The 16,456-nt window shown below is 40.5% G+C and overlaps 1 protein-coding gene across 1 annotated transcript in view; it reads right to left on the bottom strand.

The window, feature by feature from the left end:
- LOC140721680 (uncharacterized) overlaps nucleotides 1–16,456 on the bottom strand; it is a 268,559-nt gene that overhangs the window by 238,145 nt on the left and 13,958 nt on the right. The gene's annotated exons all lie outside the window — the stretch shown is intronic.

Genomic DNA, 16,456 nt, shown 5'->3' with positions numbered 1-16,456 from the left:
GGAGCTCAGCTCTGTCTGTGAGATCTATTTGCTCGCATTCCCTGATTAGCCGGAAGCTCCCCGGGGCCCGTGTACTGATCGTGGGGCTGAGAGAGAGGAAAAAGACCTGGCCTGTGCCGAGTTTGTGGGCCACGGTGTTCAATGTTCACAGCAATTGTCACTCAATTAAAACCCACCCAGCACCCTCTCTTACCTCTGCCGGTCCTCCCGACATTTTGTGTACTGCGCGCATGCGGAGTTTCCAAGAGAGCAGCAAGCTTGACGCCTGCGCATTTGATCGGTGCTTCAAGCGACAGCGAAATTTTAAACGCAGCGCTTTATGGGTAATCACGGTGCCATTAAAGGTTTCTGCAAGCACTGGTTTCATGCCCATACCTCAGGTTGTTTTGTGTGTAGAAAAATCAACAGCTTTTTTTTTAACTCAGAAAGCGGCTCCCATAAGCGATACACTCAATATCAACAGGCATTTCGTTTACTTAATGCCAAAGTACAATCCTCTTACAAATGCAGATATGAAACACAAGAGATTCTGCAGTTGTTGAAAAACAGCGACGCACGCACACACAAGGCTGAAGGAGCTCTGCAGTTCAGGCAGCAACTAAGCAGAGGAGTACACAGTCCAGACATGCTGAAGGGGGTCGGCCCAAATGCTGTCCATTTATTCCTCTCCACATTTGCTGCCTGATCTGTTTTCTTTTCTTTTTCAATCTTTTTATTAGTATTAAAAATATTATGAACAAAACACAGTTAATATATTAATAAAGGGATTACAAACATACAAATTCCCATTACACATAAAGGAATACATAAGCAATGAATACAGTATAAATAAGTTTTCCCAAAACATGAACCATATAGTATATATATGAACAAGGTAAATCTAGATATTTCATAATATATAATATATTAAAAAGAGAAAAAAGAAAAAAAATATATCAAAGTTACTAACCTACTAATCTAATATCTAAAGAAAAAAAAGAAAGCAAAAAAAGAAAAAAAACTAAAAAAAGAGAAAAAAAGGGCTGTTTATAGTATCTCACAAGAATACATAAATATCAATGTCGTCAACTCCAATCCTCTCAACATACATACGATTAAAGCTGAAAAAACCAATAAGCTTGGCACAGGGCCATATTACATCATATGAAAATATTGAATAAATGGTCTCCATATCTTTTCAAATTTAATAGAAGTATCAAATACAGCACTTCTAATTTTTTCTAAATTTAGACATAACATAGTTTGAGAAAGCCAATGAAATACCGTGGGAGGATTAATTTCTTTCCAATTCAACAAAATAGATCTTCTAGCCATCAAAGTGAGAAAAGCAATCATTCAACAGGCGGAAGGAGATAAATGGAGTGAGTCCATCATCGGTAAACCAAAAATTGCGGTAATAGGATGGGGTTGTAAATCGATGTTCAGTACCGCAGAGATAATATCAAAAATATCTTTCCAATATTTTTTCAAAAGCGGACATGACCAAAACATATGAGTTAAAGACGCGATTTCTAATTGACAACTGTCACAAATAGGGTTTATATAAGAATAAAAATGAGCTAATTTATCCTTGGACATATGAGCCCTATGTACAACCTTAAATTGTATTAATGAATGTTTGGCACATATAGATGATGTATTAACTAATTGAAGAATTCTATCCCAATTCTCAATAGGAATAATAAGTTTGAGCTCTCTTTCCCAATCATTTTTGGTCTTATCAAAGGGCACTGAACGTATCTTCATAATTATATTATAAAGTTTTGATATAAGCCCTTTTTGAAAAGGGTTTAATTCAAACAAACTCTCCAAAATATCTGAAGACACAAAATTTGGAAACGTAGGAAGTACCGTACTTAAAAAATGCCTAATCTGTAAGTATCTAAAAAAATGAAATCTAGGCAAATTATATTTATTAGATAATTGCTCAAAAGACATAAAACAGTTGTCCAAAAATAAGTCGGAAAATCTTAATAAACCCTTAGTTTTTCATGTCAAAAAAGCTTGATCTATAATTGAGGGGTGGAAAAAACAACTAGATACAATAGGACTATATAAAACGAATTGAGTCAACCCGAAAAATTTCCGAAATTGAAACCAAATACGTAAGGTATATTTAACTATCGGGTTGTCAATTCGTTTCGGCAATTTAGAAAGAGCAAAAGGGAGAGATGTCCCTAAAATAGAACCCAGAGCATAACCAGATACCGATTTAGTTTCCAAACTCACCCAATGAGGGCCAAAAGGACCATCCCATTCTTTCAACCAACATAACAAATATCTAATATTAACTGCCCAATAATAAAATCTGAAATTGGGTAATGCCAACCCACCTTCCTTCTTTGTCTTCTGTAAGTATGTTTTACCTAACCTGGGATTTTTATTCTGCCATATATATGAGGAAATTTTTGAATCAACATTAGTAAAAAAGGATTTCGGAATAAAAATTGGTACTGCTTGAAAAATATATAAAAATTTAGGTAAAATAACCATCTTAATAGCATTAATCCTACCTATCAGAGATAAAGATAATGGTGACCACTTAGTAAACAAGCCTTCAATCTGATCAATTAAGGGTAGAAAATTAATCCTAAATAATTCTTTATGGTTTTTTGTGATTTTAATCCCTAAGTAAGTAAAAGAATCATTAACTAATTTAAAAGGTAAAATACCATAGCTTGGGACCTGTCTATTCAAAGGAAACAATTCACTCTTATTAAGATTTAACTTATACCCAGAAAACTCACTAAATTGAGCCAACAATGATAAGACTGCTGGAATAGATTTCTCAGGGTTAGAGATGAATAATAATAAATCATCTGCGTACAAAGATACCTTATGAATATCTGTTCCACGATTAATACCCAAAGTATACTGTGATTCTCTGATGGCATTTGCCAAAGGTTCTAAAGCGATGTTAAATAGTAATGGACTAAGAGGACAACCTTGTCTAATGCCCCGAAATAAACGAAAAAATGGAGATCTTTGATTATTAGTAAACACCGAGGCTACTGGAGTTTGATAAATCAGTTTAATCCAAGAAATAAAGGTCGGACTGAAATTAAACTTCTCCAGCACATAAAATAAATAAGGCCATTCAACTCTATCAAATGCTTTCTCCGCATCTAATGAAATAATACATTCTGAAGTGTTATGTGAAGGAGTATAAACAATATTCAGTAATCTCCTAACATTGAAAAAAGAATAACGATTTTTAATAAAACCGGTTTGGTCTTCCGAAATAATTTGGGGTTATACCTTCTCCAACCTGGAAGCCAGTAACTTGGAAAAGATCTTAGAATCCACATTCAATAAATGTATTGGTCTATAAGATGCACAGTCAGTAGGGTCTTTATCTTTCTTCAGTATTAAGGAAGTGGAAGCTCTATAAAAAGATTGTGGCAAATTCCCCAATCTAATTGCTTCTTCAAAAACCTTGCATAGCCAAGGAGAGAGAGTAGCAGAAAAACATTTAAAAAATTCTACTGTATACCCATCTGGACCTGGTGCTTTCCCAGAATTCATTGAGGAAATAACCCCTTTAACTTCCGCATCCGTGAACGGAGTATCTAAAACTGAAAGATCATCGGATGATAATTTTGGAAAATTCAATTTCCCAAGAAAATCACACATGGTATTATGATCCTGAGGGAATTCAGATTGATACAGGGAGGTATAAAAGTCTTGAAAAGACTTATTTATCTCATCATGGTTAACTGTCAAATCCCCATTCTGCTGACGAACCTTACTGATTTGACGTTTAACCCAAACATTCTTCAGCTGACTAGCTAACAGTTTTCCCGATTTATCACTATGTATATAGAAATCAGATCTGGTTTTCATTAATTGATTTTCAATCGGAGATGTAAGTAATAAACTATGTTCCATTTGAAGTTCAACCCTCTGTTTGTAAAGCTCTCTACTAGGAGTAGTCGAATATTTCTTGTCAATCTCTTTAATTTTATCAACCAATAAAAGAGTTTCCTTCTTAATGCGTTTTCTCAGACCAACAGAGTAAGAGATAATCTGTCCACGTATATACGCTTTAAAGGTGTCCCAAAGTATTCCGCAAGAAATATCTTCCGTGGAATTAGTTGAAAAGAAAAAATCGATCTGCTCCTTCATAAATTTAATAAAGTCCGGGTCTTGCAATAAGGTAGAGTCAAATCGCCATTGTTTAGCACTTAAAGCTGTATCCGTAAAATTAATAGAAAGTTTTAATGGAGCATGGTCAGAAATAGCTATAATATCATAATTACAACCAATTACCGATGGAATAAAACAAGAGTCAATAAAAAAAATCAATTCTCGAATAGGAGTGATAAACATGTGAGAAAAAAGAAAACTCTTTATCATTAGGATGACGAAATCTCCAGATATCAAAAACTCCATTATCAGTCAAAAAGGAGTTAATACAAGTGGCCGACTTATTGGGTAAAGTCTGAATAGATGTAGATTTGTCCATCAAAGGATTTAGACAACAATTAAAGTCACCACCCATTATTAACTTATATTCATTTAAATTAGGTAAAGAAGTAAATAAGGACTTAAAAAAGTCCGGACAATCCACATTTGGAGCATAAACATTAACCATAGCAACCTTTCTATTACAGAGTAAACCCGTAATTAACAAAAATCTACCATTCGGATCCGAAAGGATATCATGTTGAACAAATGCAATAGAGGAGTCAATAAAAATTGAAACTCCCTTAACTTTGGCATTCGAATTCGAATGATACTGTTGACCCCGCCAAGCCCTAAAAAAGCGATATTTGTCCTCCTTCCTCACATGAGTTTCTTGTACAAAAATGATATGAGCATTAAGTCTTTAGAATACTTTGAAAATCTTCTTTCGTTTAATCGGATGGTTTAAACCATTAGTATTCCAAGACACAAAGTTAATGGTTTGAGCCATGCTTCTAAAGTCATCCCTTTGGTATAGAAAGGGTTAACCATATTTTAAACTCATGCACCCGGAAGAGGAACAAAAATAAAGAGCAGACCCGGAAGTGACGACATCGTAGACATATTTGTAGTTCAAAAACAGCCCGAGTGAAAAAACTAAAACAAATTGATAAAAGAAAAATAAAAAAGGAAAACAGACCAACCCCCACCCCCACACGAAAAAGAAAAAAAGCCAAAATATGGCTAGGAAAAGGAAAAAAATGAGACTAATTGTACCCCCATATCAGCGGCAGACCACTCCGTATTTAAAGGATATATGAAAAAAAACCACCCCAACTTTAAGAATTATGATCGCAATAGTAAAATCTGCGCTTCTTAATATGCTTAGTTGTAAAAAAAAAGAATATAATCACTAAAAGTTTATAAATCGGGTTATAACCCAAACAAATCAAGAAGTATTTAAACTATGATAGGCGATGCATTATAGGAAGAAGACGAAAAAAGAAATAATAACGCCATCTTAAACAAAACCAAGAATATTTTGCAAAAAACCACCGTCTTGATAATAAAAAAAATTCCCTTCGAAAGGTTAAAAATATACCTTCAATGGAACAAAAATAATAGTCAAAAATATAGTATAGTGGTTAAAGTGTATAAGACAGAGCGATTAATATAACGAAAGCACACTTTAACTTAAATATGAAGTATAGGATAACCCTACACCAATAGCCAGAGACTAACCCTGGTTTAAGGAATCGAAAACCATCTTTCACGATCAGAATCACTCATTTAATGGAGAGTAGTGTCTATATCAGTAGGGAAGTTCTCCTCCAAATACTTTTTCGCTTCAAAAGTAGAAAGAAAAACCTGGCGAGGAGCGTTCGGCGGGGAGATTCTGAGCTTCGCCGGGTATAAGAGCGCAGGTTTTAGATTTTTCTCATAACATTCAGACATCAGAGGTTTGAAAAGAAGCCTTTTTTTCATAATTTCAGGACTAAAATCTTCCACCAAACGGAAATAGTAATTTTGAAATTTAATCATCCCAGCCCTCCGAGCCTCACGAATGAGTTGTTCTTTGTCGTGTACGTAGTGAAACCAAACAATTACCACCGGGGGTTTGGCTGAAGCACTCGATGAACGACTCCAAGTTCTATGTGCTCGGTCAAGTACCGGGGGGTTCTCTGGAAAAACCGACGGAAACGCATCTTTTAAAAATTGAGCAAAATATTTCGAAGGATCGCCTTTTTCTATGCCGTCTGGGAGACCAAGTATGCGTAGCTTCTGTCTTCTGGACCGATTCTCCAAATCGACACTCTTGGCTTTAAGTGTTTCCACCAGTTTAATGGTCGAAATTAAATCCTGTTGCAATTTTTCAATTGTCATATCTCGTTTCCGAGCTTCTTCTTGCAGAGACGCGATAAGAACTTGTTGCTGGTTAATTACTGAATCCGTCTTAACCATATAATCTTGAAAAGCCTTTATATCTTGTTTAAAAGCTTGACGTTGTTCATCAAATTTTCTATCCAAAACCTCCATAAACAGTTCATAAGTTAACTCAGTGCGTTGCGGTTGAGCTTGCTTCTTTCCATTACCGTTCGCGTTACGCCCCGGTTCTCGTCCTTTGGATCTAAGAGCCATTTCTGTTTGCATATCTTCAAAAATTCACAATAAAATCTTAACGATAAGCCTTAGAAAGTAGCAAGAATCTTTTGGTGTAGGTAACAATAAGTTGAATAAGGGTGATCAAAGGTTAAAAAAAGTAAAGGTTATGGAGCGGATCTGAAACAGTACTCACTCCATGAGCGTCTCCCACTGACTCCCTGCCTGATCTGCTGATTACCTGCAATGTTTTGTAGACATTAACCATTTTGTTTTTCAATTGACCAGTTTCCAAATGTTACTCATCTTTCATTCATAGCCACACCCTGCTGGTCTGGTTCCTCTTCCTCCTCCTCCTTGTAACCTCCAGACCCCATCTCTTTCCGGAGAACTAGAGCCCTGATTAGTGCTGGCAACTCTTTGGATCCTGACTTTGCTCCACCGAAGATTCACTCGCTAGTCTGCTGTCAGGCTTTAGAGGCGCATTGCAACAACCCAGCTGTCTGAGGCACAGCCCTTTGAAATTAGTGAAAATGACCCAAAATTTGCAAACAGTAGGGAAGAGTTTATCCACCTTAGTCCAGAGCACTGGGAAAGTCAAATACTCAGCGAGCTCATCGTGTTACTAAGCCTGGGGAAAATCATGTAGGAAATTCATGCAGGTGTACAAGACGATGAGAGGCATTGATCGTATGAATATCCAGAGGCTTTTTCCCCAGGGCTGAGATGGCTAGCACAAGGGGGCATAGCTTAAAGTGCTTGGATGTAGTTCAAGGGAGATGTCAGAGGTATATTTTTATACACAGAGAGTGGTGGGTGTGTGGAATGCACTGCCAGCGACGGTGGTAGAGACGGGTAAAATAGGGTCTTTTAAGAGAATCGTAGGTATATGGAGCTTAGGAAAATAGAGGACTATGTGGTAGGGTACTTCTAGGTAGTTACTAGAGTAGGTTACATGGTCGAAACAATGTATAATGAACGGTAATTTACTGCAGATTTCTATGATTCTACGAAATTCACAGGAAATCTCTTCTCCCACCGAGTGGTGACAAATTGCAACAAAGAGAGTGAGAGGTAAACGGCAGAGATAAATTTTAAAATACTGATATGGAACAGAACCATGGGCAGGGACCCGATGGGCCGAGTGGCCTGTCTAGTGTATATTGTGAGTGTGGAAGAGACACAGGATTTGATACAGAACTGATTTATCTTTCACGGATCCACAGTATTAAACATCAGTCTAGTTCAAGGCTAACATCAGCAGAACAGACTCCTCCAATGCTCAGTGACCAGGGTTCAGGCCTGGGTGCGATGAGCAGCCGCAAGAACTGCAGAATCTGACAGTAACAGCCCCTCATGAACCTGCAGCGCCCTTCAGTCACCGTGATGGTTAAACATTTAACACGGAGCTGATTTGAACTTCCACCCTGACGTGAAGTTGCTGGTGCTGCAGCAGCTGGGATGACTGAGTAAATCTCTTTGCTCACTCCGGACAGAAATGTGGCCTCTATTTATTGTGAACTCACCCGAGCATCACAAGGTGGGTTAACTGAATGAGTCTCTTCACACACCCGGAGCAGGTGAACGGCTGCTTCCCAGTGCGAAGCTGCTGGTGTAACTGCGATGGCCGACTGAATCCCTTCCAAAATGAGAGTTAGTGAATGACGTCACACTGCTGTCAACGTCATGGCAATGTATCCAATCTGATCACAGACATGGACACGTGATCGGGCTCTCCTGGCAGCGAGTGGGGCGCTGTCTTCTCCAGCATCTCCGCCTCCACATTCAAGGATCGATGGCATTCCAACGCTGGTGAACTGACAGATACAGCGGAGCTATCGTTCTGTTGTGTTTGTGATTCCCACACATAGATCTTCTGACATTTCTACACTGTTAAAAGTTGACAGACCACGTCAGTGGGCGAAGGACAACATTTCAACTCAGATAATTTTAGTCTCCATGGTGCCTTCAGAAAAAAACACCGTCACAGCTCAAAACAATTTGGAGGAACAAGACTTCATCTTCTAACTGGCTACAGTTCCGGCATCAGGGTCAATATCAAACACTCCGCTTCCCTCTCTGTATCAAAATGGATCATTCCTCCCCTTCATCAGTCTGTGACTTGGCTCAGTTTGTCTGTCTCCTTCGCATTCTGAGCATGCGCCACACACCCACTAAGATCACATTTTATATACACAGCTGCGACTAGAGACTTTCAGATTATTATGTCCCTCCTGGTATCTGTCGGTGGTAAACTCAGAGTCAGCAATGGTATTGTTCCTCAGGAGTAGGTGATTAGGCTTTTTCGTTGGATATCGATAAACTGCCGGTAGTGTGTGGCTGGATGAGTGGCTCGTATTCAGACTGGAAGGAGGCAGCGTTTGGAGAATCCCAGAGATCAGTCCCTGACCATAGTTGTTCACAGTTTAATGGCCTGGCAGATGCAGAGAGATGTGAGATGTCCCAGTCTCCTGATGACACAGAAAGACTGGAGTTGGGATAGGGGAGGCTATTCACATGAAATTTCGTAGCTTTGCAATCAGTACGTAGTGCACTGTAGGGCTGCAGTGGCGGGTTCCATTGTTGGGATCAGTGCACAGTCAAAGTGGGCTATGAGGATTTTGTGAATAAAGCTCCATTCTCCAATTCAGAATCTCCAGCCACGGAACAAGCCTACCGTTTGTACATTTATATTGTATTTATGGCATTGTGATAACCAGATACTATAGCCCTCCACAACCTCTCTATCCAGTCCTTTCAATATTCGACTTCATCCGTAAACTTGACCACAGGGCCATCAATACTCTCATCTGATGCATTGACATAGAACGTAAACAGAAACGTTGCCAACTCAGACCCCTGTGTGCCTTTGGGGTAGTAATCTCAGGATTGCTGCCTGTGCCCCTGCTAGCGATGAAAGAATAGCATGATCAGGCGTATTAATGTGTGGCTGGGAGACTTGTGTAGGGGGCAGGGCTTCAGATTCCTGGATCACTGGGGCCTCTTCCGGGGGAGGTACGACCAGTACGAAAAGGACAGGTTACACCTGAACCCAAAGGGGTCCAATATCCTCGCGGGCACAGATGAAAAGGAAAAGAGGAATTATGGGAGGAAGCTGGCAACTAATATCAAAGAATATATTAAAAGCTTTTTTTTTAAGAATATAAAGGGTAAAATAGTGTCAAGTGTAGATATAGAACGAATACAAAATAATGCTGGAGATATTGTAATGAGAGATGCAGAGGGCAGTGGAACTGAATGAGTGGAAGACGTCTGCAGTATATCGGTCATTCAAGAGTGTCACGGAAGTGAAGTTTGTGCAGTGAACATTATGACTGAGAAGGTGCTCAGGGAGCTCAATGGTCTGAGGTTGGATAAATCTCATGGACCTTATGGAATGCATCCTTGTGTTCTGAAGGGAGTAGCCGGAGAGATTGCAGAGGCATTAACGATGATCTTTCAAGAATTGATAGATTTGTGGCATTGTACCAGATGACTGGAAAATTGGAAATGTTACCCCGCTATTTAAGAGGGGTGGGCGGCAGCAGAAAGGAAACTATAGACGAGTTAGCCTGACATCAGTGGTTTGGGAAGTTGTTGGAATCGATTGTTAGGGATGAGATTACGGAGTACCTGAGACACATGACAAGATATGCCAAAGCCAGCATGGATTCCTGAAAGGAAAATCCTGCCTGAGAAACCCACTGCGAATCTTTGAGGAAATTATCAGCAGGGTACACAAAGGAGATGCAGTAGATATAGTGCACTTGGATCTTCAGAAGGCCTTTGACAAGGATAATAGGCCATGGAATTACAGGGAAGTTACTAGCCTGGGTGGTGCATTGGCTGGTCAGCAGAAAGCAGATCTTCTAACCATCATCTTTGATGTCATAATGTGGCGGGTCAGTTATTACTACTTCCCCGGGACTTTCCTGGACATCACCCCCGTGTGCAGTGCGATCTCCACACTGGGATTTGCAGCCACTGACTGTTCTGTCTGGTTCACCGTCACTTTTACGTTTGATCGGTTTGTTGCCATCTCTTGCCAGAAGCTGAAAGCAAAGTATTGCACCGGGAAAACTGCGGCTGTGGTTCTGACAACAACCGGCGTTCTGCTCTGTTTTAAAACTGTGCCTGAATGCTTTAGATATTGTCCTCTGAAAGTGATTGACCATATACCCTGGGACTGTACTACAAAGCAGAGCTACTATACGGGTGCCGGCTGGGTGGAATATAAGTGGCTTACTACCGTTCAAACGCCATTCCTCCCGTTCATGTTAATACTACTGTTCAACGCTCTGACAGACAGACACACATTTTTGTGACTAGTCGCGTCCGTAAGGCGCTGCAGGGTCTGAGCAAGGAGGAGAACCGCAGTGACCCGGAGATGGAGAGCAGGAGGAGGTCTGTGATCTTACTTCTCACCATCTCCGGGAGCTTCATCATCCTGTGGTCGTTCAGTTTTGCTGAAATCCTTTATTACACAATTGCCAGATTGGATCCAAATAATTACAGCGATTCTGAATTAATATTTCAACAGGCCGGATACATACTGTTGATATTAAGTTGCTGCACAAACACGTTTATTTACGAGGTAACTCAGTCCAAGTTCAGAGAGCAGTTCATCAACGCAGCGAAATATCTGCTCACGTCAATTATTCAACTAATTAACAAACAACATATCTAAGCTCTTCTCGGAGGCAGTCGTAATGTTTTCCATCTTGACACTCCAGAACCTGCGGTCATCGGAAAACGTGGCAGCGGCGAGAGTAAAACTGGTTTCAAGCTCGAGAGAGACACAGCACAGGAAGAGACCCTTCGTCACCCGCACCCCGTGACCTCCATTCCTATCAATCATTAAGCTCATCCTACCTTTTATTTTCAATTTTCCATATTCCCGCTTTCGTCACCGCCAGACGCCTTTCGGTCATGAGAAAGCGGGATAGGTTCTGGAGACATTCAAGACCAAATCAGCAAAAAACTGCAACTCATTTGTTACTTTAGACTTTTGCATAAGAATGAAGTGAAAAAAAAGAAATTAACACAACTTACAGTAAAGCATGCACTTGTCCGTCACATTAGACAAAGATGTTACAGAGAAATGTTTAACACCACAGCACTCATTCCTAATTGCACAAATTGTTACGGAAACCTCTGGTGCCTACTCTGCTTCAAGGAAAATAATGACATCTCACTTCCTGATTTCTAACAAAAGTCCTTCCGATCAAATTCCATGTTGACTCGCCTCTGCGTTGACTTGCATGCTTATCAATATATTTTTTTAAATCTATGCATTCCCTAGAATCGTATGCTTATTATTATTTTTTATCTCAGCTAAAACTGGTAAAAATTGCATTATGGACACAGACAAGCCCACTTTTTTCTCAACGTTTGGACTATTTTAGTGCTGTATAGTGCTGTGCCTTTCTGGCGATTTTATAAATATTGTTGTGCGGGTCGAAATGTTTAGTGTTGTTGTGTAGTGATTTTCGGATGATACCAGCCGTATATATTACAACTAGGACAATGTATACCCTCTTCCTGTACAATAGTCGTTAATTTTCCTCTTCCATCAGCATATTTCCTGTGTTTTATACTTTCTGATTTCCGTGCGTAGTGTGTGTTCGTAATGGCCGTACCTATTAAATAAATAGTTATTGCATATGTATCCTGTATTATTATTTTTGGGCGGGTACCAGGTATCCCATCTCTAATAATGGATCGGTTGTAGGGTCCTGCCTCTAAAACTCGATTAGGATTGTATTTATAATAATGTAGGCATGTTTCACTATTGTGTATCGTAAAGTAAGAATTTGGTGAAAGATGTTTGTCACTTGATGGTGCCTGTGTAAGTAATCAGATTGAATTAAACTGTTGCAGGATACTACAATGTGTGGGATACTTTCTAGTTTCGCATGGAATATTCTGTTTTTATTGTCTTGCATTTGTTAGCCTTTTATTGTGCATTTTTGATGTTTTTGTCTTAACCACCTGGACCAGTATTGCCACAAAGAAACATCCAGTTTCTGGGAAGAAGTCTCCAACTTTGAGCCTGTCGTCGGACGTGTTTCCGTTGATACCTAGTCTGCTCAGATCATGGGGATCTCATCCATGGACGGTTATGCTCATCCATTGGCTAACACTGTCTTCCAGAGCAGTGTTTGCCAACCTTTTTTTAAAGCCCACAATTACCTCCTGAAGCCCTTCATACTTGCCGCGTTCGCCCTTCTTTGACCGAATATACAGCGTTCCCATAGTGTAAAAACGTGGCTACCATATGCCAGCATAGACAAAATACTCTGCTTTAACTTTTAATTTATCTTTAAACCTAGTTTTCACAGTACCTGTGCACTGCACAGCAGCTGTGGGATGTTGACAATGAATGATACCACAGACTTGCAATTTAATTTTCATAAATTCCACTAATTCCAGGCCTGGCGAGCTGGTGCTCCACCCGTTGCACAAGAAATCATGTTCCTGTTCAGAATAATGTTGTCATCAATATACATTTTGAGGTCTCGTAGACAGACTCCCAGTTGATATCTGTTTTCAACTTTTTACAATAGATAAAATCTTCACCTACTTCTGTCTTTGATAAACCGTACAGACACCATTTGCAATGCCTCGTTTTCTCACACAGTTGTCTCCCAAATTCTGTTTTTTTAATAGTTCTGTGCATAGTGATACTTAATCTCCTTACTCACGTCATCAATATGACAAGATACAGAGTTATTACTCAGGGAATTGATTTTAAAATACTGGTATCCATTTTGAGAATAGTGGTGAGCACTTCTGACACTACAGCCATTAATAATCTTTCACTAATTGTATGAGATTTTTCACACATTGCTGTTATTTTCGAAATCTTATGAGAAGCAATGAGACCACGATCAATGTCATTTTTAGCCTTCCTAACAAATAACTCGAGTGTGCAACGCTATTCAAATGCTTCTTTCATCTTCTGGAACTTAGTAATACCATAGGTCGCTTTTTCAGGGTGTCTTTTACGGAAGTATTCCTGCAATCTCGATGTTTTCAGTGATTCATTAGACAGTACAGTGTTACGAATAAGATACATGGGAATCGCAGATCTGACGGAAATAGCATAAAACCATACTCCGGGTACGTAAAGATGAATTTTTTGAAGTTTCTGGTTCTTAGCAGAATTAGAATTCAGACTCATAGAAATCCTGCCATACGTACTAATCCATCATTATCGGGGCTAGACTGTTAAATTGCATGAGCTTATTCCGTGCCGTGAGTCAAGGGCAACTGTTGAGCACGCTGGTTGCTCATTTATGCTTCCCCAATAACGTCTGTTAGGCTGGTAAGGTGGGAAGAGGTTGCCAATTTTCAGACGGTTGTGACGAGGAGCGCTCGCTGCCTGTGGAGCTATGGCTTCTTCTGTGTCCCAGGCCCTGGTACCTAGTTATAGTACATAGAAATTTACAGCACATTACAGGCCCTTCGGCCCACAATGTTGTGCCGCCCATTTGGCTTACTCTAGAAATTGCCTGGAATTTTCCTAGCGCACAGCCCTCTATTTTTCTGAGCTCTATCTACCTATCTAAGAGGCTCTTAAAAGACCCTGTTGTATCCGCTTCCACCACCACCGCCGGCAGAGCATTCCACGCACCCACCACTCTAAGCATGACAAACTTACCCCTGACATTAACTCAGGAACGATTTCCAGCGCCTTAAAACTATGCGCCCTCATGTTAGCCATTTCAGCCCCGAGAAAATGCCTCTGACTATCCACACGATCAATGCCCCTCATCATCTGATACACCTCTATCAGGTCACCTCTCATCATCCGTCACTCCAAGGAGAAAAGGCCAATTACACTAAGACTATTTTCATTAGGCACGTATCCACATGCTTCTTGTAGTGTGGTGACCAGAACTGAACACAGTATTCCAAGTGGGGTCTGACTAAGGTCCTATATAGTTTATATTGCCACACTGCCACACCAAGAATCTTGAACGTCCCTGACCACTTTTATTTGCCCCTAAAGCCCCCTTGGAACATGTAACCTCCCACAATGGGAATCACTGCCTAATGGTGATTTTCCCTCCCTATTTCTGGACTGAACTTTCATGTCTGTTCAGTGGTGTGTATTTCTTAACAGGATAGCACATGGCCGTACAGAGTGTTGTTCCCGTTTTCCCTGATGAAAGTTTATCCTTCGGGAGGGGAAAAGAGAGTGGGAGAGGGGACGGAAAGAGGAGTATAGAGAAATGATAGTGGAACTACGGAGAGACAGGATGAGTGGTGGTAGAGATAGATTGGGAGGGAGAGAGAGACTTGGGGAAACAGAAAAAAGGAGGAAGAGAGCAACAAGGCCAACGGCACAGTCTGAGGAGAGATGGGAGTGGAGAAGCGGAGGCGAGAAACAGGGGTAGGAAAGAGGCAGGGCGACAGGGAGGGAAGAGAACAGCAGGAAATGAGGTGGACGTGCGTGAGAAATGAACATGGAGTGAGAGAGGGGAAAAAAGAGGCTTGGGAGAAAGAAGTGACGGAAGAGAGAGGGGGAAGGAATAGTGGAGGGAGAAAAATGGGGAAGCTAAATGGCGATAGAAGTAGGGATGGAGAAGGGGGAGATAAATGAGGGAGAGAGGTCTGATATCCCTGTTGGTGAGAGAAGCAAGACAGGAATTGATATAGGTCGCTCATTTTAACTGGAGATGGATGAAAACCTCAGGAATTCTACATCTTCCATATAATTTTCTTTGAGATCAATAATGTGTCTATCTATCTAGATGAGTACACAATCTTTGGGGTTTGTTGCTCCCCGACCGGTTGGTTGGGTATATTTGAGGGGTACATAGGTAATCATTTAACGTAGCAAGGGGGATGGGCACAGGAGAATAGATCAGCCACAATCATAAGACACACAGGAGAATTACTCCTCATTTCTGTTCTAAATTGAGGTCCCTCTATTCTGAAGGTGGTCCCCATGATCCTGGACTCTGCACTGTAGGAAACACCCTTTTCACATCCACTCTACCTGTGTCCTCTGGTCCTCGACTCCCCCACTATAGGAAACATCCTCTCCACATCCACTTCTCTGTGTCCTTTGGTCCTAGACTCCCCCACTATAGGAGACATCCTCTCCACATCCACTCTATCTGTGTCCTCTGGTCCTAGACTCCCCAAACATAGGAACCATCCTCTCCACATCCAGTTTATCATGGCTTTTCAACATTCGAGAATGATGCCCACACCGCTTCATTAATCTAAACTCCAGCGGGAACAGGCCCGGAGACATCAAATGCTCCTCGTGCTTTAACCCCATCAGTGCCGGAATCATTTTCATGAACATCCTCTGGAATCTCTTCAATTCCAGCACATCTTTTCAGAGATAAGAAGACCATATCACCAAACTCATAATTGCCAAGTGTGGTCTAACTATTGCCGTTTAAAGCCTTAGTATTATATCCTGCCTTCTAGTCCTCTCGTAATGAATGCTAACATCACATTTACATAAACTTAAAGGTGAAAGGCGAGGGTGGGGTGGGAAGAGGGAAGTGTTGGCATAAGGAAGCCGTTGCTATTCTACCATCATCCCTGCTAGTGTCTCCTTCCAATCAACTTTGGTGAACTATTCTCTCGTGAATCTGCAGTTCATCTCACACCACTAATCATGATGAATCTTTTTTATAGCTTTACCTCTCAAACTGCAGGGTGAATTCTATCATATTATGATTATTGACTCCTCAGCATTTCCTTACCTTGAGCTTCCAAACCAAATTTGATTCATTGCACAACACCCAATCCAGAACTACATTTTCCATAGTGGCACAACCTCAAGCTGTTCTAAAAAGCCATCTGATTGGTATTCTCCAATTTCTCTCTCTTGAGAACAAGCACCAGCCTGATTTTCACACTCTCCCTCCACCTTCCCAACTCATGGACAGCTTGTCCCACAACCATCAGGTAGGAGACTACATAG

Source organism: Hemitrygon akajei, unplaced genomic scaffold (genome assembly GCF_048418815.1).
Source record: "Hemitrygon akajei unplaced genomic scaffold, sHemAka1.3 Scf000059, whole genome shotgun sequence".
NCBI lineage: Eukaryota > Metazoa > Chordata > Chondrichthyes > Myliobatiformes > Dasyatidae > Hemitrygon > Hemitrygon akajei.
This window is presented reverse-complemented; position numbering and strand designations above follow the sequence as displayed.